Source organism: Bos taurus, chromosome 1, assembly GCF_002263795.3.
Source record: "Bos taurus isolate L1 Dominette 01449 registration number 42190680 breed Hereford chromosome 1, ARS-UCD2.0, whole genome shotgun sequence".
Classification (NCBI taxonomy): Eukaryota; Metazoa; Chordata; class Mammalia; order Artiodactyla; family Bovidae; genus Bos; species Bos taurus.
In genome coordinates, this window is record NC_037328.1 from 101,611,125 (window position 1) to 101,626,497 (window position 15,373).

General features: G+C 36.6%; 1 pseudogene; it reads right to left on the bottom strand.

Moving 5' to 3' along the window:
* Window positions 1-13,379: 13,379 nt before the first annotated feature.
* LOC112448261 (phosphomannomutase 2-like) lies at window positions 13,380-14,218 on the bottom strand (annotated as a pseudogene).
* Window positions 14,219-15,373: the final 1,155 nt, after the last annotated feature.

The following is a 15,373-nucleotide window of genomic DNA, read 5'->3' on the forward strand; positions in this document are numbered from 1 at the left end:
TTCCTTTAATCTTTAAAGATAATTTTTATATATTCATAAATATTCTAAAAATTTCCTTTATTTTTGCACTAGCAGAATTTCAAAAGCAGTATAGATTTAGATATAGTTAGTCCTTTCAAATGAGTCATCTTTTCATAGGTCTAATATAATACTATGTGATATAAATATTGAAATAAATTTTGACAGAAGTAGGTGGGGATTCCTGGTCTATTCCTTCAGACACAGGCAAAGGAAAAGGAGACTTTATAGTTAATATTATTTTCATTTATCAGTGAGGAAATCCAATATCTGGCACCATCTAAGAGGTAATTCTAGTGGAGGGCCGTGCCACAGAAGGGATATTTCTTGAATTCTACTCCAAGATAAGTGTGATAGCAACTTAGCAGTGTCCTATTTTTTCATTTTTCTTGTTGGCTTTATTTCACATATTTTTCAACTTTGCTTGGTAATGGGAAACACCAGAATTCACCTTTAGAGGTCCGTTTGGTCTTTGTCTGGCTCAGTCGTCAGTGTGAGAAATATGATTAATTAAAATGTTAAGAGCCTAAATTCTGTTGACCTGTATTTTGAAAGTTTTTTAAGATCCTAAAAGAGTAAAGGTGTATAGTGAGTGTTAATTGTGTTCAGCATGTCCGACTCTTTGTGACCCCACGAACTGTAGCTTGCCAGGCTCCTCTATGGATGGGATTCTCCAGCCAAGAATACTGGAGAGGACAGCTATTCCCTTTTCCAGGGGATCTTCCCAAAGCATGGAGTGAACCTAGATCTCCCGAATTGCTGGCAGAGATTCTTTACCATTTGAGCCACCAGGAAAGCCCGTAAAAGGGCTGGAATTATGAGTGACATCTGTGCAGAAAGTCATAAGCTAGAAAAAGAAGAAGAAGAAAAAGAACTTTATCCTTAAAATCTGTCAGTAAATCAGTATGTCAGAAATATTTCATTAGAAACTCAAAGAGATATATCACACAAGAACAAGTAACTCTGCTATAGTGATATCAACTGATGATCACAATATTGGGTATTAATTGTTCTGTACAAAAGACAACTGAAAATGTATCAAATAATAGTCGTAAGAACTAGAAAATTATTTTAACTGGATCAGAGTACTACAGTTTTCTTTTTGAGTAGCACTTCCATCAATAATTTTATTTGCTTGTAATAGAAGCTCAAAAACTGTCAGATATACCTTCTATAATATGCAGCAGCATTTGAAGACTCCTTTCATTTTTCACTGAGATATTTTCAATTAAAAGTCAAGAGGCATTGTGCTGCTAACTCGGAGTTGGAATAAATCAACTCAGGACTCAGGTATAGTAAATTCAACAAATGCTTCTTCCTTTTATTGCTTTAACGTAGCACTCAAGATGAACAAGTGGGGACCACAAAGCTAAGAGATTGTAGGTGCCGTAATTAAATATCAAAATGTATTTTAAATATAATAATATTTGTCAATAATGAATGAAGGAAATAATGACCTAATTTGGAAAAAAAATTCATGGAACAGATAAAAACTGTAAGCAAATATATTACCATTAAAAAAAAAACAAGTAATTATAGATTCAATAATTCAAAGCACAGATAAAAGAATTCAGGAAAGAAATGATAGGTAACAGATTAAGAGTTAGCAAAGGACAAAACAAAAGGAGGAAAAAAATAAACTCTCAGGTATGATGCTTACACTAAGAACATCATAAAAGAAAATGATCCTGTTTGAGAAGACACCAATGATATGACAGGATTGAAAAATAAAATAAAATAAAAGCAGGAGTAAAAGGAGAATAGAAGAGATTGCAAAAGAATATACAACACAATCAGCCTGCTAAGAGTGAAAACTGAAATAGATCAAAAAGGAATTGATGATATAACTCAGGGAGAAAAGGATGTTAAATACAACTTTTCGTCTGTAAATTGAAAAATGGCACTATTTCTCAGGGTGGAAAATATGTTAGAGTAGTACAGAATCTTAGGACTTCTCCAAGACTTTAAAAAACTTCTTTGTTAGAATGATACATAAATGTCCACTAATAGGGAGGTGTTAAAGCTAATTTGGTTTATTCAGAAGATAGAATACCGTGTAGCTATTTGATGAGGTAACTAACTCCTTATGAGCTGATATGGAAAGATCGCCATGATTTTTTTTTCCACCAAATTTGAAAGAAAATAATGTGAATAATATTAAAGATGAGCTATGATTTCTATTTAAAAACATTATGTTTGGTACCTATGCTATAGATGCTCTCTGAAAACATGTTTTAAAACTATAGCAGTGAATACCTCTGGGGAAGGAACTAGATGGCCTGTGATAGAAATGTCAGACTAAGAGTTATTGCTCATGTTCTGTCTTTAAGTGCCTTTTATACTCTGTAGCATGGGCATATATCACCTATTCAAAACAAATAATAACATGTAATTGTAAAAAGGCAGGCAAACCTGTTTAATTATTTGCAAGGAAAAATTATACAATAACAACAATAAGAACTGAATACCCATACTATTGTTTTTGACAGGCATTGTTCTACAATACAATAGATGATGCTAAATAATTCCATCCAACGTGAATACTTTCAACTACTTAAACTGGTATTTTGCTGCCAGTTCATCCTGGAAGATCCATGAAAGCAGTGCTATTCAAAATTTTATGTTTGGCAAAGAGATTTACTAATGTCCTCCAATGTCTATGGATAACTGGAACATCTGCCCTTAACATTTCCAGGCCAAAATGGCTCTCCCATTCTCTGTGGTGTGGAACTCTGGGATCTCAACCAAGGCATTGATTCTTTTACAGGAAAAAAAAATAGTCAATATAACTCTTTAAAAGAAAATACAATTTACAGTTCTTAATTTCCACAATTAACTGTTAAAATGAGTACTTACTGTTTGCTTCAATCAGTATTAAATGTATGTATTAATATACCCCGGGTTTTTTGAACAGATGAAATGGATATGAGGACTTGCCCCAAACCCAGACCATTTTGTCTTCTTATACGATAAAGGAGAATAAGCCCTTAGATTTGAGTACCAACCACACCCACACAGAATTTCGTTGGATCTTCATATTACCCATACACATTCCCTTTGTCTCTTTGTCTGTTGATAAGGTACAAGAGGAGGTTAACAAAAGGCATAAAGTCACAATTCCATGCCCAGGTATGTTCTTTTTCATATATCATGTCTGTTTTCTGATCAAGATAAAGGCAATTTTCCTTAGACTGTTCACCATACTGGTTTCTGTAGTTTCTGAAAAAAGCAATTATGACACTTACATATAAAATACTATAGTTGACATTTTTTTGCTACATAGCAAACGTTTCTCAAGAAAGCAGTGCATTAATTTACATTCTGTTGCAAGTTCCTTATTTACATTTCCAACTACTCAGAAGGTCTTATTTGATAACCAGTGATAGTATATGCCTGGGATATGGTCGCAAATGGTCCCCCAAGTCCATGTTGTAAATGTGAGACGAAAATGACAAGAATGAGAACGTTACATAGATATCTGAGGAAGAACATTCTATATTAGTGCAAAGACCCCAAGGTGAAAATAAGCATTGTGTGTTTGAGGAAAAGACTAGAATTAGAAAGAATAGCATGAGCCATAGGAGATAAAGTTGAATCATAAGAGCTCTAGGATTTTGCATTTTATTATAAATTCAATAGAGAGTTATTAGAAGGTTAATAAGTGAAGGAATGACATGATCCAATTTAGAAATTGAAAGGTCACTCTGACATCTCTGTGGCAAAGATTCTTAGGATAGGTGGTCCAAGCAAAGCAGGGAGACCAATAAAGAAGCTATTAAAATAGTGCAGATAAAAGCTTGAAAGGTTTGAATTTGGAATATGCTTGGAAGGTGAAATCATCAGGGCTTTTTAGTGGATTGAGTATGGGGTATGAATGAAAGAAAGACTTGAGAATGACTCCAAAATTTTTGATTTGATTAACTCAGTGTGTTGTGGTGCAGTGAGGTGGGGCAGCTGAGATCAGGAAACTCAGGAAGTGGAACAAGTTCATTAGCTGAAGGTGTAAATCAAGTGTTCCCTCAAATAGGACACACAATTCATATTGCCTATGCTTAGTAAGTCCCATACTCCTTAGGAAAAATTATTAGATCTTCATTTTAAACAAATTTTTCTTTTCATTTTTTAAATTAGGGGAAGGTATGATAACATATTTACAGGAGACTTGAAAAATACAGAACAAAGTTACATATAGTTCCACTATATATTACAAATATTTTTAAGTATATAAATTAAGATTTTTCATTGGAGTTTCAATATCAAACTCTCAAAAATTAATAACATAAATAGAAAAGTAGAAGGATACAGTGGACCTGAAAAGCACTATGAACCAATTCAACATAATTAAGCTTTATACAATTTTCACACAACAGTAGAATACAAATTCCATTTAGGTTCCCATAGACTGTAAACTAGGAGACTCTAAAACATATCCAGGGATATAAAACAAGGTGCAAATTTTTCATGATTTAAAAGTACCAATATCATGCAGTCTGTTCTCTTATCACTGTGGAATTAGAAATCAATATTGAAAGATATTTGAAAATAACCCACATATTTTCAAACTCAATGTGACATTTACCAAGAGAGATCCTTGATTTAGCTTTTTAAAGCCTAAATAAAGTTAAAAGACAAAAAACACAGAGTGTGATTGTAGAGAAGAAAGCATTTAAATGAAAAATTAATATCAAAATGAGAGATCAACATCAAACATATTTTAAAAACCCCATGTATTTGGAAAATAAATGTCCTCTTTTAAATGAGGGGTGGATATAAGAAGCCGTAATAAGGAAAATGAGAAAATACTTGTAGCAGAGCTTCATTTTTGATCCAAGACGATCTCTCCAACCACATCTCTAGTTGATCCTAACAAACATATGTAAATTCCACTTTCCAAAACAAACCTACTGTTCCATATTTCTTTGTCCAAACTACCTACATCCAGATACTTTCCTTATGAAGTATTACACATCTTATAAATCTCAAGTATATGTCAATTTCTTTCTATTGTTTTCCTTGATCCTCATCAGGCACACTGCCTCCCCTCCAATACTATCACTTCATTTTATTTGGACCTTTTAGGAGAAGGGATCACATTGGCATTTCCATCAGCTCTACTATGAGTTCCTCAATGGTGAATCTATCTCTAATTCATATTAAGATTCCTGGAAACTTGCCCAGTGCATAAATTCTCACTCCAGACAAATTTTCTTACACACTTAATGCTGAAAAATAGCTCACAATATTTTAGACCCACCCACATATCTAACTCTAGTATTTTTGGACTTCCATGGTGGCTCAGACAGTAAAGCATCTGCCTGCAGTGTGGAAGACCTAAGTACAATCCCTAGGTTGGGAAGATCCCCTGGAGGAGGGTGTGGCAACCCACTCCAGTATTCTTGCCTGGAGAATCCCCATGGACAGAGGGTCGGGGTGGACCACTGTCCATGAGATCTCAAATAGTCAGACATGACTGAGCAACTAAGCACAGCACATATCTAAATAGCAATCCCTCTCTCTACATACATCTTCAAGTATGTACGTATGTTTGGAGCATCAAAGGTTTAATTTAAAAACTAATAGCAGATATAAGATCTTTTTTTTTTATTAAAGAAAACCTCATCTTAAACAGTTTTATTATTATTGAAGAAACATTCTCTTCTGTACTAGGAAGAAAAATACTATTTTCAAGTTTCTCGATTCCTACTCCTTCGTTGGTAGTAAATATTACATGAAGGAACACATTATTTTCATATTAAATTTGTGCATTTGTAATTAAACCAAAATGGTTTCCTTGCAAGTCACAGATTTGAGTCAAGAATCTGACAGTGATTCAGGGGCTGAGAGGCAATGAAAGCAGTGAGTCTGGCTCAACTTTGGGCCCCAGTGCAGACAAGGATGAGTGCCAGCTGAATGAGTATGTGCTCTCCCTCTGCTTCTTTTTACAACTGTGGGGGCACAGCCAAAAATCTGTAGATTGCTGGCAGGCAAGCAGAGCCAATCCAAGCACCTGTGTTGCAAAACTCAGCAATTATGTGATTGCCATTACCAATCCATCTGTGAGGATGGTTATTTGCCACATGTCAGTTGACTCATATGAGGTGAGTTGGAAGGGAAATTCCATTAGATATGGAGGACAGCAAAACTAATAGATCATTTATTCTTTTTGATTGAAAAAATATAGTGAACATTGATGGAAAGTGAGAATTATACAAATGATTGGAAGAGATTAGTAATGGCTATTTTGTGGCAAATGGAAAAACTTCAATTTGAAAGGCAAAAGTAAATAATATTGTATCATTTGAGGAACAAAGCTTTTACTTTATGTGTTACATACCTTACATCACACACCTGGTGGCTCAGATGGTAAAGAATCTGCCTGCAATGCAGGAGACTCGTGTTCAATCCCTGGGTCAACAAGATCCCCTGGAGAAGGGAATGGCAGCCCACTCCAGTATTCTTGCCTGGAGAGTTCCATGGACAGAGGAGCCTGGCAGGCCCCAGTCCACAGGGTCATGAAAGAGTGGAATACGACTGAGCGACTAACACAGACACACAAATGTGGACTTGCCTGGTGGCTCTGTGGCAAAGAATCAGCCTGACAGTGCAGGAGGTGGGTGTTCCATCCCTGGATCAGGAAGATCTCCTAGGACAGGACATGGCAACTCACTCCAGTATTCTTGCCTGGGAATTCTCATGGACAGAGGAGCCTGGCACGCTATAGTCCATGGCGTCTCAAAAGAGCAGGACACGACTTAGTGACTAAAGAACAACGACAACAAAAACACACAGATGAAGTATCAGAGTCATAGTCCAGTATAGAGATAAAAGAATGATGTCTTCCCAAAGAATCTAAAACATTTAGTGAAGTTCATTATCTTAGATTCTTAAATAACAAAATCTCAATGGCTGAGACTCAAAAAATTCAGACTTTGTGATAGTAGATCTTGTCTAAGCTGAAGTTGGGCTGCATTATGGGAACAGTCTTACTAAAAATATCAATAATGTAAAAAATATCTATGGAAAAATATTGAATCCTCTTTTAAGTACAGACATGTTTAGCATATTTTGGTCTGTGAATATGTGAATAATATGCAAATTTAAAGTTACATACTAATATCAATTCACACTTATATACACTGAGCATGTGATGTGCCCTGGATGAAGTGCTACAAGCATCTTATTTTGCTTCTCTTGAATCTGTTAAAGGTCTATAACTGGGGCTTAGAGTAGTTACCCATTTTAACCATTAAACAAAATGACCTGTTTAATATTCTCTAAAATAGTTTTACTTCCTTTATATTATTTTGTGGCACAATTCATAGTGGTGCCTATTATGCAGTTCTTGATAAACATCTCAGTCCCTAAGCTATTGAGACAGTACAATCCGATAATACTGTATTATGAAGTACATGCAGAAGACTGTACTAGCTGAGAAAATCAATAGAACATAAAATACCCATGGGATAGGTCAATGAGAAATCTGAAGGATAAAAACAATATTTGTCATGATACGGTTCAGGTGGGAAATGATAAATTTGAATTTTAAGAAGCAGGGTTTCTGGCCAAATCTGTTAGATGACAAAGATAATATGTGCTTCCCATCTATTTGCTTTACTCACTCACTTTTAAAAAGGCATTTATTTATTTATTTATTTTTTTCACTCTCCCCGCCCAGGGCCCGCCCAGGGCCGAGCCGCTGCCTTTCGTCATCCCAGGCAGGGCCCCAAAAGGGCATTTATTAAAGCAAATTCTAAAGAACACACACCAAGTATCTCTGAGTAGTAAGAATATACATAATTTATATTTTCAGATTTTGCTCTTTTGTATTTAAAAATGAATAGCTATTCATTATGAAATTAAAAACTTCAAGGAAATGTTTGAGATGACCCATTGCAATCAGTGAGAAAGGTGCATATTGAACTTAGAAGTTGAAAGGTAAATGAATTTAAAGCAATGTAAAATACTATCTGAAGTATACTAGGAATAGAGATTCTTCTAGACTCTCAAGTGCATAGAAATACTAACTGAGAATGCATGCTTAATGTGAGCAAGTTCTGTTTCATTTGGTTTTTATTTTTTCCCAGTATTTCATTGGGATAATTTTCAAACACACGAAAAAGTTGGAAGAATTTTTCTGTTAAAATACATATATGTACTATATCAGTGCAGAAATTAATATTTCACTCTATTTGTCTTATCACATATCTGTTTGTCCATATCCATCTACACATCCCTCTAACCATTGATTCATGTATATTATTTTTTGATGCATTTCAAGCAAAGTTACAGACACAGTACAGCCTCACAAAAACCTTAACATGCACATTATTAATCAGAGTTCAATATTTATTTACAATGCTTTTTTGTTATTGTTGTTGAGGTATATATTTATATACCTTTTTCAGCATGAGAAGAGGTTGTTTCAGCAGCAAGACTGAACCAGGAAACAGTCCAAGTGACTAATGACAAGAAAGCTCTAATGACAGTCATTTTGGTGGTTCCAGTTCTTTTTCTGAGGTTTGGACATATGAGGCCCTTGGTGACCTGTAAGTTACCCTTATATTCTATTCTGCTAATATTTTTTTCTTTTTGATTAAATGGTTTACAACAAGCTTGTTATTTGCCAGTAAGAGTTATAATTATCATATTAACTATAGGTAGACAATTTTGATCAGGAAACTCCTTTACACCCACATTGCAGTTATATGACAATTTATTAAATGTGGAACTCAACATTTCTAACTATAATCTTACATGTAATTAATACTGAATTTATTGCCTCCTTAATAAATGACATGATAGAATGACGAGTTTCTTTTAAAACAAGGAATTCCTTCTTGTATCCCTTAGAAGTAGCTGAGAGAGCAAAAGAATTGAGAAGTATTAAAGAACCATTTCATCTTCATTTAAATTACTATCCATTTTATCTTCTCCACCCCATTTCTATGAAACATAGAAGGCTGTATGTCTGAGCTCTTATGTCATTGTTACTAAATGTAGCTTTTGGACACTCCAAGAGATTGACTCCAAATATGGTATTTTCTTGCTGCAAGTAATGTGCATATGAGAGGCAATAACTCATCTCTGCAAGCTCTAATTTCATAATAATTTATTCCAAGGCCTTGGCAGCTAATGCTTCAGTCACTATTAATAGAAAACTGTGCAAGTAGTGTAGGTGGTACTTTCAGTTTAGTGGTGCTGTAGTTAATTTCTTTAATTTATAAGGTATTTATAAATCTCATTTTTGCAAAGCTGCTGAAACTGTGTAGGCAGAAACCAGTTATCTCCTTATCTCATAGCCTTCCAAATTGTATCTTCTGTAGCCTACATAATCACTTGCACTCCTCTCACTAAATCTGTGTGACCCCCATCTGTTACTTTGTATCTTATGAAATAGCTAATTATTTGCATGGCTTATGACTAAGAATTGTTTTGTCATTCCAATTACTCTACAGCAGATTTTTTTTTTTTTTACAGAGGGTGTGGTACAATTTCAGATTTGTTGTTGTCATTGTTGATGTTTAGTCATAAATCGCGTACAACTCTTTGTGACTTCAAGGACTATAGCCTTCCAGGCTTATCTGTCCATGGGATTTTCCAGGCAAGAATACTGGAGCAGGTTGCCATCCCCTTCTCCAGGGGATCTTCCCAACCCAGGGATCAAACAGCATTGGCAGTCGGATTCTTTACAGCTGAGCCATCAGGGAAGACAATTCAGATTCCTGAGCTCTATATCAGCCCAGTTAAAAATGTCTATTTCATCTTCATGAATTTGCCTCAGTTATATTTGGAAATCCCTGTACCCTCAAAGCCTCCTTTACATGATGCTAGTACCATATCAGTTTTATCACCCTCAGTGTTTGTATGGTATATCTTTTCTCATCTTTTTACCTTTCCATGTTATAATAAAACTTCATTTCTGCTTTCTAACATTGAATTTCATATCATTTTTTCACTTATATTTTCTTCTTTTGATCCAGTTACAATGGAAAACCCATTCCTAGCTTGAGGGCCATACAAAAATAAGCAGTGTGCCAAATTTAGCATCACTTGGCATTGCTCTGCAATACAGAATAAACTTAATCCTATCTACAATGCTGGATTCAAAATTCAGAGTTCATTTTTATTTGCTCACTTGGTATTTATTGATTATTCAAATTGGGAAAAGTGCTGCAAAGTTGCAAAAATAAATAAATAACACAAGTGAAAGTGAAAGCTCAGTAGTGTCAAACTGTTTGTGACCCCATGGACTATAGCCTGCCAGGCTTCTCTGTCCATGGAATTCTCCAGGGCAGAATACTGGATTGGGTAGCCGTTCCCTTCTCCAGGGTATCTTCCCAACCCAGTAATCAAACCAGGGTCTCCTGCATTGCAGGCAGATTCTTCTCCAGCTTACCTATGAGGGAAGCCCCCAAAATAACTCAAGCAGGACTCTATGTATTAGAAATATGTATTGGAAATATGTATTATTTCCAAAAGGAGAAATAATACATTTAAATGTGTAGAAAATCCAATATTAAATGTGGTAAGTGAAAAAGGGGTATTATGGTAAATACTGGGCACTGATTTGAAGTTTTTTTTGAAAAGGAATTTGCATGCAGTAAAAACCACAGGTGTATAGTTTGAGAAGTTTGACAAATGTGTACTCCTGTGTAACCACCATCCCAGTCAAGGAAAAAAGGTATCTCATTACCCTGAGAAAATATAATTTGCCCCTTTACAATCAAGCGTTCACCAAGATCAACCATTACTGAGATTTGCCTCAAATTAAATTAGTGTTTTGTGTATGTAAATAAAATCCTACTGTATGCCCAATAATAATGATGGATTTGTCTATTTCTCTCTTAGCTCCAACAGTTATTACTTATGATTTGCTGAGCTCTGTTATTAGGTACAAACCATTTAATATTTTTAGATCCTTTTGTTAAATTGATTCTCTTACAATTATAAATATTCATTATACCTGGAAATACCCTGTGTCCTGACATCTACTTTATCTGATATAAGTACGGTCATGTCAGTTTATTTTATTGTGCTTACATAGTATATCTTTTCTGATGCTTTCACTTTCAACTTTCCTATGTTTAAAATTCATCTCATGTATACTGCATATGAAGTCTTTGCAGGTGGCTCAGTGGTAAAGAATCTGCCTGCCAATGCAGGAGACCTGCTTTCAATCCCTGGTTTGGGAAGATCCCCTGGAGGAGAAAACAGCAATCCACTCCAGTATTCTTGCCTGGAAAATTCCATAGACAGAAGAACCTGGTGGGCTACAGTTCATAGGGTCATAAACAGTCGGACATGACTGAGAACACAGACACACATACTGTATATAGACAGAATTTTGCTTATTTATCCAATTTGTCAATCTTTGGCTCTTAATAAGAGCACTAAGTACACTTATATTTTGTATAATTAGTGATATTTGGGGGTTCAATTGTACCTTTTTACTATTTTCCCTATTTTTTGTCATCTGTCCTTTGACTACTGTTTAGCCATCACTGCCTTTAGTTTGCTGCTTTTCATTTCACTTTTTTTAATTTTGAAGGGTCACTGCAAATTCTCATAAATTCTATGAGAAAAGTTGCCTCTGGATGGTTGTGCCTAGGAATCACTGAGAAACAACAGTCCCATGTAGAGCAAACAGAGTGGTTGAGCCAGGCAGACTACACAGGTCAATGTGTCTTCTTTCTTTCCCCCAACTCAATACAAGCTAAGAGAAGACTGAGTCGCAAATCCACGATAAAGCAACTGACTGGGGCCTGGGAGGCAGAAGATGCAGAGCACAGGCTCCCCCAGACCAGGATTCAGGTAGGTGATCCCCAGGAGAGTCCACTCTAAGGACTGAGGCTGGCCCTCAGTACCTATTTGTAGATAGTTAGTGGGTCTCAGTTGTTCCAAATACTGAAAATTGATGTGTGAACAATGACCTTGGGTGTTCTCTTCAGCTGTGTTCTAGACTGGGACCTTGTACGGCCTTCCATTTTCACAAAGAACTTGTAGAATGTGGAAGGGAAGAGAGAGGGTTCCAATCACAGCATGTCTCACCCCTTAAGGCAAAATCTAGTGAGGGCCTGCTGAAGCTGAAGCTCCAAAACTTTAGCCACCTGATGTGAAGAGCCAACTCACTGGAAAAGACCCTGATGCTGGGAAAGATTGAGGGCAAGAGGAGAAGGGGGTGACAGAGGATGAGATGGTTGGATACCATCAATGAACTCAATGAACTTGAGTTTGAGCAAACTCCAGGAGATAGTGAAGGACAGGGATGCCTGGTGTGTTGCAGTCCCCAGGGTTGCAAAGAGTCAGACACAGCTTAGGAACTGAATAACAACAACAAGGGCCTGGATGAACACCTTTTATTAAAAAATCTTCAGTGAGGTGAATTGCAGTTCCTATTGCTGTGGATTATCCAGACTCTTATCTGAGAAACCAGAGGTGAATAATGATATTGGGAAGCCAGCCAGGTCCAATAAGAAGACACTTTTGGTGAAATTTAACACCCCAAGGTAGTTTCTTCAGACCTGGGACCAGAATGTACATCCAAGGGAAAGACCATTCTGCTGGTGCCAGTTCTCTAGCAGAGGTTGTTGGTTTGGATTTCCTCCCATCCCCATGGTTACCGAGATCCAGATGGGCTATTCAAGGTGTGGTGAATATAGAACTGATCCACCTTCTAGGAGAGCTGAGTGCAGACTAGTTGGGGTCAGTGGTCACTTGGTGGGTCCTCTGTCAGCAGTCCATGCTGAGGTCTACATCTCACAAACAGGGTGCAGGATCAAAAAACAAAGACTGCATGCAGTCTTGAGCTTAATACTACCTCTGTGATCAGAGTGGTCTCAGTTTCAAAGCCTCATCTAGCTGACACTCGGGAGGATGTTCCATTTTAAAAAGTGCTTTTACACTTTTGTCCAAGGCTTAGATTGTTTTAAGTGTCCTGTCCTTTCCTTCTCATCTCACATCCCCCTTTCTGTTATTGATGTACAATGTCCAAACATAAACATCAGTTGCATTTATCGTATGGCCTATGAAGAGGGAGGGTACAGGCATATTTCTTCTTTCTCCCTCTAGAAGGATAGGAAGTTTCTCCCAAACCCATGTGTACTGTGATTGAAACTATGGAATTGGGGGATAAAGTCTATGGGTGAGGTTATTCCTTTGCTCCATTCTTGACAAGTCTTTTCTTCTCTTGTCTTGCCTTGGAGATGGAGGGCATCATGTGTTTCAGGGTAGAGAGTGTTCTCCTGGCTGACTGGGGATACCACTGTCAGGACTCATGAAATGACTGACCCTGTGGAGAGCCTGGCCTGGACTGGGGCGCATGAGCATAAGAGGAAACCTCAGTTTTAGCCACTGAATGACCCTGTCAGCTTCCTTGTCTTCCCATGGGGAAAAGGATCATTAGGACAAGAACTCTTTAAGGATCTCGCATGTGTCCTCAGGCACAGACTTGGTGTGGCCTGTGGTTCTCAGATCTGTGACTATCTCATGGTATTTCCTACTTGCCATGGTTATGTCTCCAAAGAGAGAAACAGTCTTATAATCATGATTTTCTGCACATCCCAGGAAACATCTCTTGTTCTAGCTATCAGGAAAGACATGAAAGCTGATCTGGCCTCCTAACAGAAAATATGAGATTTTTATTTGCAAACTCTTTCTCCAGATCTGCTACATCTTTTTTGTCTTAACTTTTCTTCATTAGTAGTGTACAAAGAATTCCGTGTGTTCTTTGGGGCTGCAGCTTCTTTCAATAGAGGACACATTCACATCTCATTTAGAATTTCATTAAAAATACCCCTTTTCTTCAGGAGATTCATTTCTGCAATGTAGCTCAGACAATTGATTAAATCTTGGATTAGGGCCTCACCCAGGTGACCTTGAATATTCTGTTTGTATTAGAATTACCCATCTTTGTATGCCACCAAGCCATTTCCTGAAAACACATAATCATATCTTTTTTAACCACATCATTTTCCAGCTTCTCTTGCACTTTATCAAAAGTCAACCCACCTATTACTCAGATTTTGATCTTCTGCCTCAATTTGTGCAGAATGCCATTTATTTCTTTCATAGTTTCCTGGCAAGAGGCCAGAAAGGTCAAGGAGGGATAAGATGGTGCCAGGAACCCTCAAACCCCTAGTTTCCATCTCTCCTCCCTTACTTTCTGTTAAATTAATGAGATAGTAATAGATTGTTTTTACTATTCCACTCTACCTCCTATGCAGAATTTTGTTTTTCACTGTTTCAATTAGTTTTCTACTGGTTAATATAGAGATGACAATATGCTCCCTTAACTTTTCATCTCCCTGGAATTAATATCTAATTAATTCACACAAGGCAATAATTATTTTCAGTCTCATTTTCTTCTGTTGGATCCACTTCCTGTGATGACCCTTGCAACCCTGCTCTGTTAGTTCCCGATTCTCTTAAGTTTTGTTTTCCTTAAGTCTTGTTTTCTTTATTTTACCTTCTTTTTTGAAGAATATCTTCACTGTATATACCATTCCAGGCAAATGTACTTTATTTTTTTAAGCACTTTAAAGATACCATTTCATTGCTATCTCTCTTCCACCAGCTGTCCTGTTCATCTTCTACTGTATACATTGCTTGTTCTCTTTCTTTCTCTCCCTTTTTTCTTTTTTCTACCTCCCTTCTCTCTTTCTTACTGGGTGCTTTTGAGATATTTGCTTTTTATATCATTAGTAGTATTTTCACCAGGCTGAGACCTGGTGTAGTTTTTATTGTATTTATCCTGCTTGGGATTTCTTTCTTCTTGGCTCCTTGGACTGATGTTTTTAAAAGCTTAAAAATTTTATTTGGTGTTAATATTTTTTCTTCCCATTTTTACTTCTCTTCCTGGGACATCAATTACATGTATATTAGGTTCCCTGCATACAAACAGTTCTGTTCCAAGAGGACATTCGTAAGTCCAATTTGTTGGTTAAGTCCAACAAAATTAGTCTAGGTACCCCACTATTGGCTATAGTATTGCACCGTAATAGGGTTTGTAATACTTTTCACACAAATAATACAGAAAAATAAACATAAAAAAATAAAGAAAGCATTTTTAATCTTACACTATGGTACCTTGAAAAGCACAGTAGTATAGTACAAGAGCTGGCATCCAGTGAATAGGCAAGAAGAGCTACTGACTGGAAGAGGGAGAGGTGGTGTGCTAAGGTAGAGCTGAAGGATTGTCAGCAATAGGAAATGGAGGACAATCTGCAATTTCGCTTGTGCCTGACACTGATGGCACAGGTTCCGGTTCCTTGCTGGAACAAGATGCATGCTCACAACTTCAAGAAGGTTCGTAAGTTTAGGTTTGTATTTAGACTGTTTGTTACTATCACCACCTAAG